Source organism: Mobula birostris, chromosome 14 (assembly GCF_030028105.1).
Source record: "Mobula birostris isolate sMobBir1 chromosome 14, sMobBir1.hap1, whole genome shotgun sequence".
Lineage (NCBI taxonomy): Eukaryota > Metazoa > Chordata > Chondrichthyes > Myliobatiformes > Myliobatidae > Mobula > Mobula birostris.
The window spans coordinates 83,112,061-83,120,382 of NC_092383.1; positions in this window are offsets into that span (position 1 = coordinate 83,112,061).

Genomic DNA, 8,322 nt, shown 5'->3' on the forward strand with positions numbered 1-8,322 from the left:
GAGGATCCAATTGCACAAGGAGGTATTAATGCCAAATTCTTAAAGCTTATTGACTGGCTTTGAGGGTATGATGGTATTGAATGCCGAGCTGTAGTCAATAAGGAGAATCTTGATATATGCATTTTTGCTGTCCAGGTGTTCCAGATTTGAGTGAAGGGCCAATGTACATCTGCTGTGGAACTGTTGCTCCGGTAGGCAAATTGGGGTGGATCCAAGTCACTTCTCTTCACCAACCTCTCAAAGCACTTCATCACTGTGGATGTAAGTGCTACTGGATGATAGTCATTGAGGCAGCTCACCACAGTCTTCTTAGGCAACGATATAATTGCAGCCTGGTTGAAGCAGGGGGTGGGTACCTCACATTTCCGAAGCGAGAGCTTAAAGACCTCAGTAAACTCCAGCCAGTTGATCAGCGCAGGTCTTTGGTACTGGGCCAGGTACCTCGTCTGGGCCGGATATTTTTCGTGGGCTCACCCTCCTGCAGGCTGCTTGTATGCCAGCCTCAGAGACAGAAATCCCAGGATCATGGGGGCCTGTGGGAGTTTGTGATGGTTCCGCTGTGGCTTGATGGTCAAATTGAGCATAAAGGGCATTAAGATCATGTGGAAGTGAAGCAGGTAGCAAAGAAGACATTCACATGTTTACCTTCATCAGTCAGGATGATGAGTATAAGAGTAAGGAAGCCAAGTTGTAGCTGCGTGGAGTTTAAGGCATACAGATAAAGGGTCTCGGCCTGAAACGTCGACTGCACCTCTTCCTACAGATGCTGCCTGGCCTGCTGCGTTCACCAGCAACTTTGATGTGTGTTGCTTGAAATTCCAGCATCTGCAGAATTCCTGTTGTTTGTTGTTGAAGGCATACAGTGTATTTGGAATTTGTGTACAGTTCCGGTCATTCATTACAGGTTGGATCGAAACATAGGAGACGAACCTGAGGGGTTCAGCCCACTACTGCCTGGATTAGAGAATATAAATGATAAGGAGAAATCATACAATCTTAGATTTTTGTGTTTTAGGGTGTCAGGAGTTGAGGGGAGACTTGACAGGGGTTTATAACATTCAGAGAGGCAGAATCAGTCCTTATCCCAGAGTGGAAATGTCAAATACGAGAGAGCATAGGTTTGAGCTAGGAGAATGCACAGGGTAAGCTTGTTACAGACATGGTGGTAGATGCCTGGAATGTACTGCTAGTGATGGTGGTGGAAACAGACACAATAGTGGCATTTAAGAGGTCTTTCGACAGGCATATGCACTACAGAAAATCGACAGATATGGACTTTGTACAGGCAGATAGGATGAGTTTAACAGGTCGCCACAGACTTTGTGGGCCGAATGGCCTATTCCTTTGCTATGTTATCAATGCATAGCTGTTGTACAGGTCTGCCAAATGTTTCGCCTATCGTCATTGTAGTATCAGTGTAACTAGACGGAAAAAAGGGCATCACTTAGATGCATTTCTGTACTGAGGAATCAAACCTATTTCATATTGATTTTTCCAGCCATTGAAGGATCAGGCTCTGCACTTCCTTGAGCGTGTGTCAACCTTGCCAGTGTCGGCCAATGGCCAAGAATGAGAGGTGAAGGCAAAGCAGAAAGACAGATTACAAACCCATTACAGTGAACAGAGCTGGGTTTCTTTTTTCATTATTTTTACAGTCTGTCACACAGAAAGAGGTCATGAACATGTGTGACTTGATAGAACAGAAGACAATGACTGTGGAAAGACTGAAGGGAGGAAAATAATTCTGTCAAGAGCTCACTGAGATGACTCAGCTAACTGCAAGGATACTGCTCAGAGTTTAGTATTTCAACATTGCCTAATATCCTGTAATGCATTTGAATTAATTCTCTGGCCTTGCTGTCTTAATTAACATGCATCACACAGACACTTCCTGGCTATTTGACAAGGAGTCTGGTTTCTGTACATAGTCATACCTGATGAAAGACAATTTAAGGACAAAGAGAGAGAGAGGTTTTCCATCCAATGATGATTAATGGGAAGAGTCATTGGATGCTAAATGCTGCTTGAGCCAGGTTGTCTTGGCCAATCACAGGAGTAATTTCTACTACCATGGTAACCAGAGTGACAGGAGCATTTGAGCAACTGTGCTGTAGTTCTGATGAAGGAGGAATACCCGCCGTCCACACTCAGCATTCTGTGAAGTGCGTTTTTGTGAGTACCTTCATTAAGGCCTCACACATCAGCTGCTGAGCAAGGCCCAAAGCCTTAGCAGCTCTGAGGCATGAGGCCGAAACCATACAGCTTCTGCCAGATAATGTTAGTAAACTAAACTCTAAAACTATAGATAACCATGCACAAATAAGAACAACATTATTGATTGTTGTGTAATTTGGTGACTTGTACACTTCAGAAAAATATTCTTTCAGATAGAATCGTATATAAAATGATACCGAGAGACAGTATTCATGTTTGTAGGCACCCATCAGCTTCAAGGATCAGCCATAAAAAATTCAAAGATTCAAATACATTTATTATCAAAGTATGTATGCACATACTTTTTCCCCACAGTTAGCCCCAAAACAAAGAGAACCATGGAGCCCACTCAAAGAAAAATATCAATCACCCCCACACCCCACGCACAAAAAAAAATCACAAAAACTGCATTAAGTGACAGGTGAAAAATACAGAATAGATAAAACACGAAATTGAAAGAGTCCAGGCATATTCAGTTCACTTCAGCTCACTAGTGGGAATTTCTGCGAATTGGTGGGTGGGGGGAGGAACGGGGCTTCTCTTGCTGTTATTGTTTTTGTTGCTGTGGTTCTTTTGTCGTTGTTATTGTTAGTGGTGCTCTCCAAACATAGTGAACATGCTATGTTGCCGCTACAAGGCATGGTGGCACTTTCAGACTGTCCCAGCACATCCTTGGGTGAGATTGGTTGTTAACGCAAATGACACATTTCATTGTACGTTTCGATGTACACATGATATCCGAGTAAATGAATGATTTTCTACGGGAGACCGCCCCCCCCCCCCCAGGGAAATTCAACAACATTCTTCGCCCTCTACTGTTCCCATTCTTACCCAGTTGTAAGACAGTGCATCACATTACATGGTCAGAATTAGCCCCATCAACCTCAATTGAGCAAACACAAAAAACCATAGAAACCATAGAAACTACAGCACAGAAACAGGCCTTTTGGCCCTTCTTGGCTGTGCCGAACCATTTTCTGCCTAGTCCCACTGACCTGCACACGGACCATATCCCTCCATACACCTCCCATCCATGTATCTGTCCAATTTATTCTTAAATGTTAAAAAAGAACCCGCATTTACCACCTCATCTGGCAGCTCGTTCCATATTCCCACCACTCTCTGTGTGAAGAAGCCCCCCCCAATGTTCCCTTTAAACTTTTCCCCCCTCACCCTTAACCCATGTCCTCTTTTTTTTCTCCCCTTGTCTCAGTGGAAAAAGCCTGCTTGCATTCACTCTATCTATACCCATCATAATTTCATATACCTCTATCAAATCTCCCCTCATTCTTCTACACTCCAGGGAATAAAGTCCTAACCTTTTCAACCTTTCTCTGTAACTGAGTTTCTCAAGTCCAGGCAACATCCTTGTAAACCTCCTCTGCACTCTTTCAACCTTATTTATATCCTTCCTGTAATTTGGTGAACAAAACTGAACACAATACTCCAGATTCGGCCTCACCAATGCCTTATACAACCTCATCATAACATTCCAGCTCTTATACTCAATACTTCGATTAATAAAGGCCAATGTACCAAAAGCTCTCTTTACGACCTTATCTACCTGTGACGCCACTTTTAGGGAATTTTGTATCTGTATTCCCAGATCCCTCTGTTGCACTGCACTCCTCAGTGCCTTACCATTAACCCTATATGTTCTACCTTGGTTTGTCCTTCCAACGTGCAATACCTCACACTTGTCAGTATTAAACTCCATCTGCCATTTTTCAGCCCATTTTTCCAGCTGGTCCAAGTCCCTCTGCAGGCTCTGAAAACCTTCCTCACTGTCTATTACACTTCCAATCTTTGTATCATCAGCAAATTTGCAAATCCAACAAGATCGATCCTTTGCTCCTCCTCAGTCATTTCACAAAAAAAAATGTCTGACCATTCAGCAAAGGTTTCCCAACCCCTCCTTGGGTTTTCCAATGCCCCTTCATTCTCTGCATATTCATGCGCCTCTCTTAAATGCTTCTATCGTATTGGGCTCCACCACCACCCCTGGCTGCACATAAGAGAAACCCACCACTCTCCGTAAAAAAAACCTGCCTTCCTTTAAACTTAACTCCTCTCACATTAAATGCATGTTCTCTCGGATTACTGCAGGGAAAGAAAGATTTGCACTTTCATTCTGCCTTTCAAACCTTCATTCAGAATGTCCCCAAGTGCCCTAGGGTCAGAGAGGCATTTCTATATCAGTATGGAGGTCGTTTCTTGTATCCGACAATGTTGGAAACCCGTGCAGGAGAGTTTGTAAAGTGGACAAGCCATTGCACGAGGGTAGTTCCACTCCCTCAACCTTGGAAGTCCAGATCCAGTGGTACAAACACCTATAACAAACTGGGGTCTTCCTTGTTTGCAGTGGATGGCCATGATGCCTTCTGTACCTTGTCATGCCCTTCGCTCTCCACAGAACATTGCAAAACTGCCTTCCAGATAAAGGGTCTCGGCCCGAAACGTCGACTGTACTCTTTTCCACAGATGCTGCCTGGCCTGCTGAGTTCCTCCAGCATTTTGTGTGTGTTGGTATGAATTTCCAGCATCTGCTGATTTTCTTGTGTTTGCCTTCCTGGCTATTGGATATCCTCTGAGATCTTGTCTGCCCAGTCCACCAGAGCTGACTTTGCGTGCTAGGACAGACATGTCCCTGTCACACTGGGGTATGAGGCCACCCCCAGCTACCCTTCAACAGGTTTAGCCGGTGTCGAAGCAGTGTACCGGGGCGTGGCCGCTGTTGCATGCAAACAGCTGTTGGAACCACAGGTGAGAGCCACGTGTCCAGTGGGGCCCAAAGGTGAGTGAGCTGCCCAGAATGGACACAACAAGCCCCTTCACCAGAGTTGTTACCCCCGCCCCCCGGAAACTCCATTCACCCCTCTTGATCAGTAGTTTATATCAAGATATGGACAAAAAAGGCTGTCAATTTGCACACAGGAAGCACAAGAGACTCTGCAGGTGCTGGAAATCTGCAACAACACACAAGTGCTGGAGGACCTCAGCAGGTCAGGCAATATCAATAGAGGGAAATAAGCAGTCAACATTTTGGCCTAAGACCCTTCATCATTCCACAGATGCTTCAGTTTCCACGTCCCAAAGGCACGCTCATTGGTCATTCAGTTAGCAGGCAGCTTACTGTGTTGGTGGATATTTAAAATTTGTGGAAAATTAGGGATTGATATGAACATTGGGAGAAGGGATAACATGGAAATCAGTACAGGCATCCTCTACATTCAGAAATTCACGCTCACAGAATTCCACAAATCACTCTCCAAGAATCTGAGATGCAGAATAAAATTCACTCTCACAAAATTGATGTGAAGTAACACTCCATTTCAATTCATCTTGTAATTCTTGCCTTTGCCTTTAGAGAATAACAATATGACCTGTTTCCTTGGCACACCCCCACCCCCACCCCCCACCTTGTAGTCACCTGTAGGGGAAAGAGATTGCTTTGTGAACTGGCGTTGTCTAAACCTTATTCTTTACTCTGAGGAAGTACTATAGCTTTAGTCCAGAAGTGCCCAAGAGATAAATCTTCAATTCCCACTGACTTCAGGGTGATTCTAGAGGACTGGCAACATTAAGACAGAGCAGAATTAGAAGAAATATTGCCAGGCTTTTACTAATTATCTGACGGCTAAACCCAGTAGATGGACTGCAGTTCATTGTGTCAGAGAACGCCAATAATGTTGGCAAGAGTAGGAGTTACATGCCAGCATGTTATAAATCACTGTCTGGACTTCAGCTAGAACCGTGAGGCAAATTCTGGGCCCCACAGTGCATCAAGCTCTTGAACAGGAGATACATCCTTACTTGTTCATAAAGAATATAGTTGTCTTCCTTGTAACAGAAAAGATTAGTGTTTTTTTTTCAGTCTGTGGCTTAGGGATTACTGATTTGTTTAAAGCTATGTTTCAATTTTAAACATCTTCAGATTGCAGCCAGATGGAAAGTACTGGAGGCAGATAAAGTCAAGATGGTGCTTAGTTGCGATTCCTTTGCTTGCATCTTCGGAAACAGCTCTATTTCTACCTTTAATATCTGTTTTTTACCCTTTCAAGGGGTGGGGGTTCTTTTGACGACCCTGACCTGAAGTTACACTCTGACTTCAGTTCTTTGCAGGAACGCGACCCGCCCTCAGGGCCTCACGACCGTCCGCTTTTTGATATCCCATGTACACAGCCTGGAAGATGAGCGCGCATTCAGGGTTCTAGGATTTTGGCTCTGGGGACGTGTTGAGCTGGGGAGGGATGGGCTTTGAGGTTCTAATGTTTTAACTGTTATTCATTCTTTGGGGCACTCTGTTTCCATGGTTGTCTGAAAAGAAAAGAATTTTAGGATATACATTGTATACATTTCTCTGGCATTATATGTACCTATTGAACAAATTCGAACTTTGAACTTCAATTGAAGATAGCACTGTCAGTGATCATCAAATGATCATAGCTCTATACTCCTGTACCTCAACATTAGAGTGTAAGATAAGATAGATTTATAAATGTTGAGGCTTTATAAGGCTGCATCTAGCATATTGTAAGAAGATTTGAGCCCCATATCTGAAAAAGGATGTGCTGGCATTCGACAAAATCCAGAGAAGGTTCACAATAATCATCCTGAGAATGGAAGGGTTAATATATGAGGAGCATTTGATGGCTCTGGACCTGTACTCACTGGAGCTTAGAAGAATGAAGGGGGTTCTTCTTGAAACCTTATTAGCCCTCAACCCTCAGGCTCTTGAACCAATGGAGATAACTTCAGTCAGCTTCACTTGCCCCATCATTGAAATGTTCCTACAACCTATGGACTCACTTTCAAGGACTCTTCATCTCAAGTCCTCAATATTTAATGTTTATTTATTTATTATTATTATTTATATTTTACTTGCACAGTTTGTTGTCTTTTTCACACTGGTTGACAGCCCAAGTTGGAGCAGTCTTTCATTAAACAACACACATAAAAGTTGCTGGTGAACACAGCAGGCCAGGCAGCATCTCTAGGAAGAGGTGCTGCCTGGCCTGCTGCGTTCACCAGCAACTTTGGTGTGTGTTGCTTGAATTTCCAGCATCTGCAGAATTCCTGTTGTTTGCAGTCTTTCATTAATTCTGTTATGGTTAGAATTCTATGGAGTAATATTTCCATGTTCTTTCCTCAAGAACTGTTGAGTATGCCCACAAGAAAATGAATCTCAGGGTTATATATGGTGACATATTATGTACTTTGATATCAAATTTACTTTGAACTTTGAAACCCAGGAATATTGAAAGGCCTAGATATAGTGGATGGGGAAAGGATGTTTCCAGTCGTGTAAGAGTCTAGGACCAGAGGGCACAGCCTCAGAATGGAGATGAGGAGGAATTTCTTTCGCCAGATGGTGGTGAATCTGTAGAATTCTTTGCCACAGAAGGCTGTGGAGGCCAAGTCACTGGATATATTTATAGTGGAGGTTGATAAGTTCTTGTTTAGAAAGGGCCTCAAAAGTTACAAGGAGAAGGTACAAGAGTGGTATTGGGAGTGACGATAGATCAGTCCCGATGGATCAGTCCCGATGGATCAGTCCCGATGGAATGGTGTAGCAGGTTTGATCGGCTGAATAGCCTAATTTTGCTCCTATGTCTTATGGTTTTATGGAATGCACCGCCCAGGAGTGGTGGAAGAAGATATGATAGCAGTGTTTCAGAGGTGTGTAGGCAGGCACATGAACAGCCAGAGGATGGAGAGTTATGGATCAGATGCAGGCAGATGGGAACATCTTCATTTGGTGTCGAGGCCGGCTGAAGGGCCTGCCCCTGTGCTCTACTGTTCCATGATCTTGGATTTCCGGTGAATTTACAGAGCATAACACAATCAACCAGAACGAATGGGGAAAGAAATCTCCTGGACCTGGCACACATCCCACAGGGTGTCAAAGGTTACGGGGAGAAGGCAGCAGAATGATGTTGAGAGGGATAATAAATCAGCCATGATCAAATGGCAGAGAAGACCTGATGGGCTGAATGGCCTAATGCTACTCCTATGTCTTATGGTCTTATTACATTATCATCCAACTTGCTGATGGTAGATTCTTCAGACTGACAAAAAGGAGTAATATTTCCATGTTCTTTCCCCAAG